The sequence below is a fragment of the Micropterus dolomieu genome, unplaced genomic scaffold (genome assembly GCF_021292245.1).
Source record: "Micropterus dolomieu isolate WLL.071019.BEF.003 ecotype Adirondacks unplaced genomic scaffold, ASM2129224v1 contig_6681, whole genome shotgun sequence".
Taxonomy (NCBI): domain Eukaryota; kingdom Metazoa; phylum Chordata; class Actinopteri; order Centrarchiformes; family Centrarchidae; genus Micropterus; species Micropterus dolomieu.
This window is the reverse complement of record NW_025735670.1, coordinates 830-9,559: the sequence shown is the minus strand read 5'-3', so window position 1 is coordinate 9,559 and position 8,730 is coordinate 830. Positions and strand designations below refer to the sequence as shown.

General features: G+C 43.0%; 1 long non-coding RNA gene across 1 annotated transcript; it reads left to right on the top strand.

The window, feature by feature from the left end:
• Nucleotides 1-5,919: 5,919 nt before the first annotated feature.
• LOC123964931 lies at nucleotides 5,920-8,310 on the top strand. Its single transcript, XR_006823573.1, has 2 exons — nucleotides 5,920-6,223; nucleotides 7,407-8,310. It is a non-coding gene; the product is annotated as an uncharacterized LOC123964931 (long non-coding RNA).
• The last annotated feature ends 420 nt before the right edge of the window (nucleotides 8,311-8,730 follow it).

Below are 8,730 nucleotides of genomic sequence, written 5' to 3'. Positions count from 1 at the left end.
CTCCCTCCCACATAATTTTAGACCAATTTCAAAACTGCCTTTTATTGCAAAGATTCTAGAAAGAATTGTGTCCAAACAGCTGCTCACTGTACTGGAAAATAACAAATTATTTGAAAAGTTTCAGTCTGGTTTCAGGAAGTACCACAGCACTGAGACTGCCCTGCTTAAAGTCACCAATGACCTTTTAATGTCTGCTGATGAAGGTATGTGCTCAGTCCTGGTACTCCTGGACCTTAGCGCTGCTTTTGACACCATTGATCACAACATCATGTTAGACAGACTGAGGCACTGGGTGGGGATCTCTGGTACTGCCCTAGAATGATGAACAACTATGTCTCTTCGTTCTGTCCAGTTAAATATGGTGTGCCTCAGGGGTCGGTCTTAGGACCCATTTTGTTTTCCTTGTATCTGCTTCCCCTTGGACATATTATCCATAAACAAGGTATGTCTTTTCATATTTATGCTGATGACACACAAATATACTTGCCCGTCAGATCCACAGACCCTGGAATGCTGAGTTCACTTAACAACTGCCTCAAACCTCAAACAGTCAGACTCCAAACTCAACCATGGCCAAGACCAAAGAGCTGTCGAAGGACACCAGGAAGAAAATTGTAGACCTGCACCAGGCTGGGAAGAGTGAATCTACAATAGGCAAGCAGGTTGGTGTGAAGAAATCAATTGTGGGAGCAATTGTAAGAAAATGGAAGACCTACAAGACCATTGATAATCTCCATCGATCTGGGGCTCCACACGAGAACTCATCCCGTGGGGTCAAAATGATTATGAGAACGGTGAGCAAAAATCCCAGAACTACACGGAGGGACCTGACGAATGACCTGCAGAGAGCTGGGACCAAAGTAACAAAGGCTACCATCAGTAACACACTACGCCGAGAGGGACTCAAATCCTGCAGTGCCAGGTGTGCCGCCCTGCTTAAACCAGTACATGTCCAGGCTCGTCTGAAGTTTGCCAGAGAACATATGGATGATCAAGAAGAGGATTGGGAGAATATCATGTGGTCAGATGAAACTAAAATAGAACTTTTTTTGGAGGAAGAAGAATGCAGAGTTGCATCCCAAGAAGACCAGACCTACTGTGAAGCATGGGGGAGGAAACATCATACTTTGGGGCTGTTTTTCTCCAAAGGGGACAGGAAAACTAATCCGTGTAAAGGGAAGAATGAACGCGGCTATGTATCGTGAGATTTTAAGCCATAACCTCCTTCCATCAGTGAGAGCCTTGAAGATGGAACGTGGCCGGGTCATCCAGCATGACGGTGATCCCAAACACACCGCTCGGGCTCCGTAAAAAGCATTTCAAGGTCCTGGAGTGGCATAGCCAGTCTCCAGACCTCAACCCCATAGAAAATTTGTGGAGGGAGTTGAAAGTCCGTGTTGCCCAGCGACAGCCCCAAAACATCACTGCTCTAGAGGAGATCTGCAGGGAGGAATGGGCCAAAATACCAGCTACAGTGTGCAAACCTGCTGAAGACTTACAGGAAACATCATTGCCAACAAAGTTTATGTTACAAAGAATTGAGTTGAACTTTTGTTATTGACCAAATACTTATTTTCCACCATAATTTACAAATAAATTCTTTAAAAATCCTACAATGTGATTTCCTGGATTTTTTATTTTGTCTCATAATTGAAGTGTATCTACGATGAAAATTTCTAAGTAGGAGAACTTGCACAATCAGAGGCTGACTAAATGCTGTTTGCCCGTGTGTATGTGTATATATTACATACTGCAGGTAAAAGAAGTATTGAACACATTACTATTTTTCTCAGTAAACATACTTCTAAAGGTGCTACTCAATTCAATTTTTTCAATTTTATTTATATACGCCAACTCACAACAACAGTTATCTCACAGTGCTTTTCATAAGAGCAGGTCTAGACCGTACTCTGTGATGCTACTGACATCAAATTTTCACCAGATGTTGGTAACAACCCAGGTAATCCATACATAAAAACAAATCAGTTCAGAAATGAAGTTATCTGGAAAGTTATCTGGAAAAAGTATTGACCACATGAAGAAAGGTAGCTGCAAAAAGGCATGGACAGCCAAGACACCAGCTGAAATCTATCAGTAATTAGAAAACAGTCCTGTGACGTCTCATTGCAAATTTACATCAGCTGATTCAGGCCCAAGTGATGGCCTATAAAAAAAGGTGTCATTACCAAGGTGTCACACAAGGAACATCTCATGATGGGCAAAAGCAAAGAGTGCTCTCAAGACCGTTGCAACCTCATTGTTGCTAAACATACTGATGGCATTGGTTACAGAAGGATTTCTAAATTTATAATCCGGAAGTGGAAAGAAGCTACAAAACGAGGTTTAACTCAGCGTGATGCTGACGTTCCTTTTGGTGAAGCTGACGCTGTTTGGTGGGTAAAAAACGCACTTTAATGCAACGCTTGTGCACCGGAGGAATGGGGACACCGGAGCTCCACCCCTTCATAACCGATCTGCAGGACGGTGCCTCCCTCTGAGTAGTGACGTCACTGATCGGAGGGACACACAGACAGACGGGATGACCCAGGTACTGATCTGGATTCCCCTTTTTGTAAAGAGAGTAAACCAAATGCATTCCAGCTGCATTTAAACATTTATTTAGGCTACACAAAAACTCCACTCACTTAACGAGGCTGCCGATGAGTTTAAAAAAATATGACTTGTTGGAAATGACAATAAAAAAGTGTTTTTTTCAAGCAGCGCATCACATCCACACGCTGGCGCTCAGCGTTTGGCTCCATAAGCAAACAAACATGTGAAAACAATACATGATCTATTTAGGCATTCTTTCTTGAAACAGAATCTCCGTTTGTGTTTCTTATCCTGAATCTGGATCTGTTGTGTGCGCTGCAAATGATCTTAAATAATGTTTTTTTTTGCCCATCAAACGGGTGTTTGTTCATTCAGAAAGGCTTTAAGCCTACAATACTCAGAGGTAATATTTGGATATATTTTACACAGCAGTCAGCCTCATTTCAAACAGTTTCGTCCTTCTGCCATGTGCGTACGCATGGTTCAGAGTTTACTTACAGGACGCACATTTTCCCCTTAAGTTAGTTTTTTATAGATCACTACCTTTGCTTGGGAAGTTGCGTCTGCCCGTTTCCAGCTCTGTTTTGTACGTACGCACCGTTTATAAATGAGAGCCCCGGTGCTGCTCACAAGATTTCTGTCAGAGGAGTGAAAAATAATTATCAGAAGAGTTGTCCAAGAGCCGAGGACCACTTGTGGAGAGCTTCAGAAAGACATGGAATTGGCAGCTACAATTGTTTTTAAAGAAAACAAGTAATGCCATGGCCTGTATTTACACTCACCACGCAAGACTGAAGAAACAGCATGTTGAAGCTTGTTTAAAGTTGCTGCACAACATTTGGACAAGACTGTGAAATACTGGGAGAATATAGTCTGGTCAAATGAGAGCAAAACTGAACTCTTTGTATGCCTTAATACACACCGTGTTTGGAAAACAAATGGCAAAATCTGCTGCCATCTACGAGGATGATGAAGATGAAACGAGGGTGGACATTTCAGCAAGACAATGATCCCACAACACACAGCCAAGGAAACTCTCAGTTTCAGAGAAAGAAAATAAAGCTGGGAGAACGGCCCAGCCAATCACCTGACTTGAATCCAAGTGAAAATCTTTGGAAATGACTAAAGAGCAGAGTTCATAGAAGAGGCCAATGGAACCTTTTATGATTTGAAGACTATTTGGAAGAATGAGTCAAAATCCTGAGCAATGCATGCGACTAGTTTCTCCATTCAGGAGGCATCTTTAAGCTCATTACCAACAAAGACTTATGTACGAAGTATTCAATTCAAGTTTCAGTAAGATTGTTTAATAATTTTACCCTGTGTTATTTCACATTACAATGCATAACTTAATTTCTGAACTTATTTGTTGTTTTTTGTATGTATGGATAACTTAACATCTGGTGAAAATTTCATGTCAGCTATTTCGGATCGCTACACTTCCTGCCCTTGTGTGTTTTACTGCTTGTTTGATTTTCTACCCCGCCCTAATGAGTTTCACCTGCCCCTCATTATCACCTCTCTTGTGTACTTCAGTCAGTGTGTTCCCCTTGTTTGTTGTCGCCATTGCTTCTCGTCAAGCGTCTATATACTGGATTTCCTTGGGTTTGATTCCCTCTGCCTGATAATTGCACTTCTGTTTGGATTATTTGGTCAAATTATTTTCCTGCCTCCTTGTTTGGATTTGTTTGCCTTTTATTGGACTGCTCACCTGCTTTTGACCCGTGCTGCTTTCACTGTTGTAAGCTTGTTACCCTTAAACAGCGTAAGACTGAATCTGCTTAGCCTTGTGTTCTGTGTTTGGGTACATAGTCCCTTATTTTGTGTCTGCACTTGGCAAATAGCAACTTCCATTGCTTATAGCAGAGGTCACCAGTAGGCGGACCACGGTCCGGATCCGGACCCAGCCGCCGTCCTCTCCGGACCACCGACCTACAGCCAATTTATTATTGAGACTTACTACTTTGTGACGGGGCGTTCCTATTTTAACCCGCGCAGCTTTTCTAGCATTTACTGTACTGGTTTAGCAGACCAGGAAACTCATAGAACAATTGCATGTGTTCCGATCGTCTCATGTGACGCCGCTCAGCCAATCAAATCTGTACATTCCAATAGGCATTGCGAGTCCGCGAGTGCGATACACCGGAGACATTCTGGAAACACGTAGGGAGAGAGGAGGCGAAAGAGAGAAGAGATTTCACATGGCTTTTAATCAAGAATGTACAGATTCTTACATGTACAATCCTTCACGGTCAGTTCAGAACCAGAATATCTCACATAACTCCAATCCAGCTGGCAGCACAAGCTAGAGCTCACGTTTCTCACTGAACAAGAGAAAGTAGAAGTGGTAGCTCTGTAAGAGGGAATGAAAGAGAAGAGGAGGCATTAAAGCTGTTCATTTGTTACTTAAATTTAGAATTTATTAGTAGTAGTTTTAATTAATCCCTCCAGTTTGATGTGAAAACTGAATATTGTGACTTGTTTACTAAAAACATACGTTGATACAACTATATGTTACGGCACTGAATAATGACGCTAGTTAGTCGTTATGATGTTCCGGACCTCTGCTTCAGGAAATTTTCTCTAACTGGACCTCTTTGAATTCTAATTGAATACCCCTGGTTTATAGGAAGAATGAATATTCTTAAAGGTTCAGAGTGGAAGTTTTAGTGGTAGAAGTGAGGGTTGTGAATTGCAACAAACTGTCCACGGTGCATTCATGTGCCCCTCGGATGGAGTTGTGAAATCTTCTGATTTTAGTGTGTTCATGCGCTCTTAAGTCAGAATGTGGAATCAACATGGACGCTACGACATCCATGTAAGAGGACCCACGGTATATGTAGATAGAAATGTCTCATTTTGAGGTAATAAAAACATGGTTCATTATAGTTCTGGATCTTATATTGCATTTCTGTCAACAGATCCTCAGAAATATTAGACACTGGACCTTTAAGTTGAACATCCTCCTGTATTTGTTTCAGAACATCCTGTTGCCACCTCCTACAAACCTAATCTAAAACTTAAAAAAGTTTCTGTAAGACTTCTGTTGAATAATAGCCCCAGGCAGATAAATCTAGAATGAATTTCACACTTCAGCTTCCTCTGTATTTATACTTCAATCAAAATGTTGAATAAGAATACGTTATAAGTTAGAAATGTGTTTACTTGTGGTATTGGTTCATGGGACCTTAAAGTCATTGAGTTGGGTGCCAGGTATGATATCCTTGGTAATACATACTGCTGAAATAATTTATTTGATCATCATTATCAGTGTTTGTCTATCCACCATTATCCATCTAGGACACAGAAATGCATGCGACAGCTTTTGTTACGGCCTTGGCCAGGTCGCTGGTGTTATCCCCTGTCTGTCTGTCTGTCGTCATGACTACCTCCTCTGGCTCCGTGGGCTCACGCACCTGTTGGCAATCAGCTCATCACTCCTCATCGACCAGACACACCTGCCTTTCATCAGCTCACCTTCCTGCAGTATATCTTCTCCAGTTCTCCAGTCATTCGTCGCCAGATTGTTGTTCACCCATAGCGGATCTCATCGCCAACCACGCAACCACCTCTCCTGATTTACAAGAGGACATCCCTTCTGAGGACTGGGAAGCAGCATGAAGCACTAACTGTCAATATATATCTGAAATTGCTGCAATCTAACTGGCTGGTGAGGAAATACAACAGTAAAGCTAACACAACACTACAGGACTGCCTTGTCCTGTTTGGAGGGGGGCTAATATATTGAGCATACACTCAACACTTGACCCTAAATGAATCCTAGACCTAATTTTAATGTAACAATCTACGGGCCTTTAATGTTTTTCATACTGGACGAGGACACATTTGCTTCTATGTTGCTGGAAGTTAATTGAATATATTAATAAAGATACTGCTGGGGATAAAACTAACTTTGTAAGATCTCAACTTGATGTGTCTGAGACTGTTCAAGCTTCATACTGTATTAACTTCAGAATGAGGGCTGTAAATTTTGTCCTCCATCACATACAGTGAAAATACATTAGTCCAGTATGAACAGGAGGAACGGTTACAGCAAGAAAAGGCTGGTCAGTGTTCATATGGACACTTGATTGTTGTTTAAAAAACTGAACTTTTCCTTTAAGCCACATCAGAGAACTTTGGACTGACAGCTGTGAGATGAAGCTTTACCTCGTCCAGAGGGATGTTGTTCGGCAGGAGAAGCACATTTAGGATTTTCGTGTCTGTTTCTGTGTTTGGTGGTCTGAGGAACAGCAGAACTTGGCCACAAACTGGTGTCGTCCACAACCTCTTAACGATATCCCAGACTAGGCCGAAGGCAGAGAGGTGAGGGACTTTGACAACCACATGAGTGTCAGTAATCTCCAGCGGGTCGAGGATGCTCATTCCATCATCAGTGATGTGGACGACAGACAGCAGACCGTCAGGCAGCAGAGCTGTGAAAACACAGAGTGTTAAACTTTGGTTTACTGATAACAACCTCAGCACAATGTTTGTTCTATTGTATTTCCAGGAAGACTAGTCAACTGTTGCCCAGGTTGAGCAATTTATCGACACAACTTTCGGTGTTGGTGCCCTTGTTCCTGACAATAAATGGAAATGCAAAATAAGTAATAAAACTAAAGGAAAATGAGCCCCAGATGATAACTGATGGTGACCTCGGGAAATTTCCTCTGGCAGCATCCCTTTTGATTTTATTCTAGCGCCCCCCTCAGGACAAACGCCCCCTGTTTAGCTGCACAGCTGTTCAGACTGTTAGAACAGGTAAACCATCAGGATGTTGTTTAATCGTTGCTCTGACAAAACTCTCCTAACAAAGCACAATAATGTCCTCACCATCCTTTGTTTCACAGTGTGGCAGGTGGAGCTGACAGACAGCGTTCTCAGGACATTTGATACTGAACAGCAGCCCTGCAGCCTTCTTGCCAGCTGATTGGAGGAGGCTCTCATCCCATTGGACAGTCCGGTACAGCAGCTCCGCCTCCTGAGCCACAACAAACACCAGTCCAGTCAAAGCACACTGGAACACACCTGGACCAGGACACCTGAACCTGCAGGACATACAACAAGCTCTCAGCCTGCAGGGACCATAGACAAAGAACTAATATTGTTAGAATGTAGTTTCTGTGTTCATGTCTTTCCTGTTAAAGTCCGTTTTTGGTTCTGTGTTTCTCTGTGTAGTCTTGTTTAGTTAGTTCTTAGTCCTGTGCTTTAGTTCATGTCTAAGTGTTTTCCTGATATGTGTACTTCTGTGTTTTATCATTATGGTCTGTGTCCTAGTCCTTAGTCTTCTATTATTTTATGTTTTAGAGTAGTCTTGTCTCCTGTTTGCTCCTGCCCGTGCCCTGATTTTGGCTGACTTTGTGACATGTTTTGGTGTTTTACTTTGGCAGATCTGTCCTTGTGTGTTCCTGTGAAACTTTGCTTTCTGTTTAATTTTGGTACCTTCTGTACCTGGTGTCCTTGTCTAGCTTTGTTTGATTACCTGATGTATCTCAGCTGTGCTTGCCTCCCTGCTCGTTTACCAGTATGTGTATATATTGTCCTCAGTTACCTTCAGTCTTTGTCACGTCCTTGCGTCTAGTGTTCTTGCCTGTTCCTTTGTTTCATGGATCTCTTCCTTGCATTTGGATTGTTTTCCCTGCCCTGTTCTGGATTTTACTCTGCCTGTTTGGAGATGCCTTTGTTTGGACCTTTTGCCTGCTGTGCTCATGAGTAAGCCTGTTTTTGCTGAATAAATCTTTTGTTTGAACTGCATCCTCCTCTCACCTCACCATTGTCTGCATTTGGGTCCTCACCTCAGCCTTCACTCAGCGCACCCCTGTGACATCAGGAGGCAGAACAGCGGGGCTGGACTCTGTCTCCCCATCCACCCTGAAGCACTGTGCTGATCAGTTGTCTCCGGTGTTCAAAGACATCTTTAATACCTCATTGGAGACATGCCATGTGCCAGCCTGCTTCAAAGCCTCCATGATAGTCGCCTTCCATCTCTCCAGGACCTGTATGCCTCAGGACTCCACCCACCTCCCCTCTCCCTCCCTACAGGTTGAGCTACTCCATGCTTACCGCTTCTCCTCCACTCTCCTCCTGCTCTCTCTCTCCCTCGGCCCTGTCACGGTGACTCTGTCACTCTGCTTCGCTAACACACACCTCCTCCTCTGTCTGTCAGTGGCCACG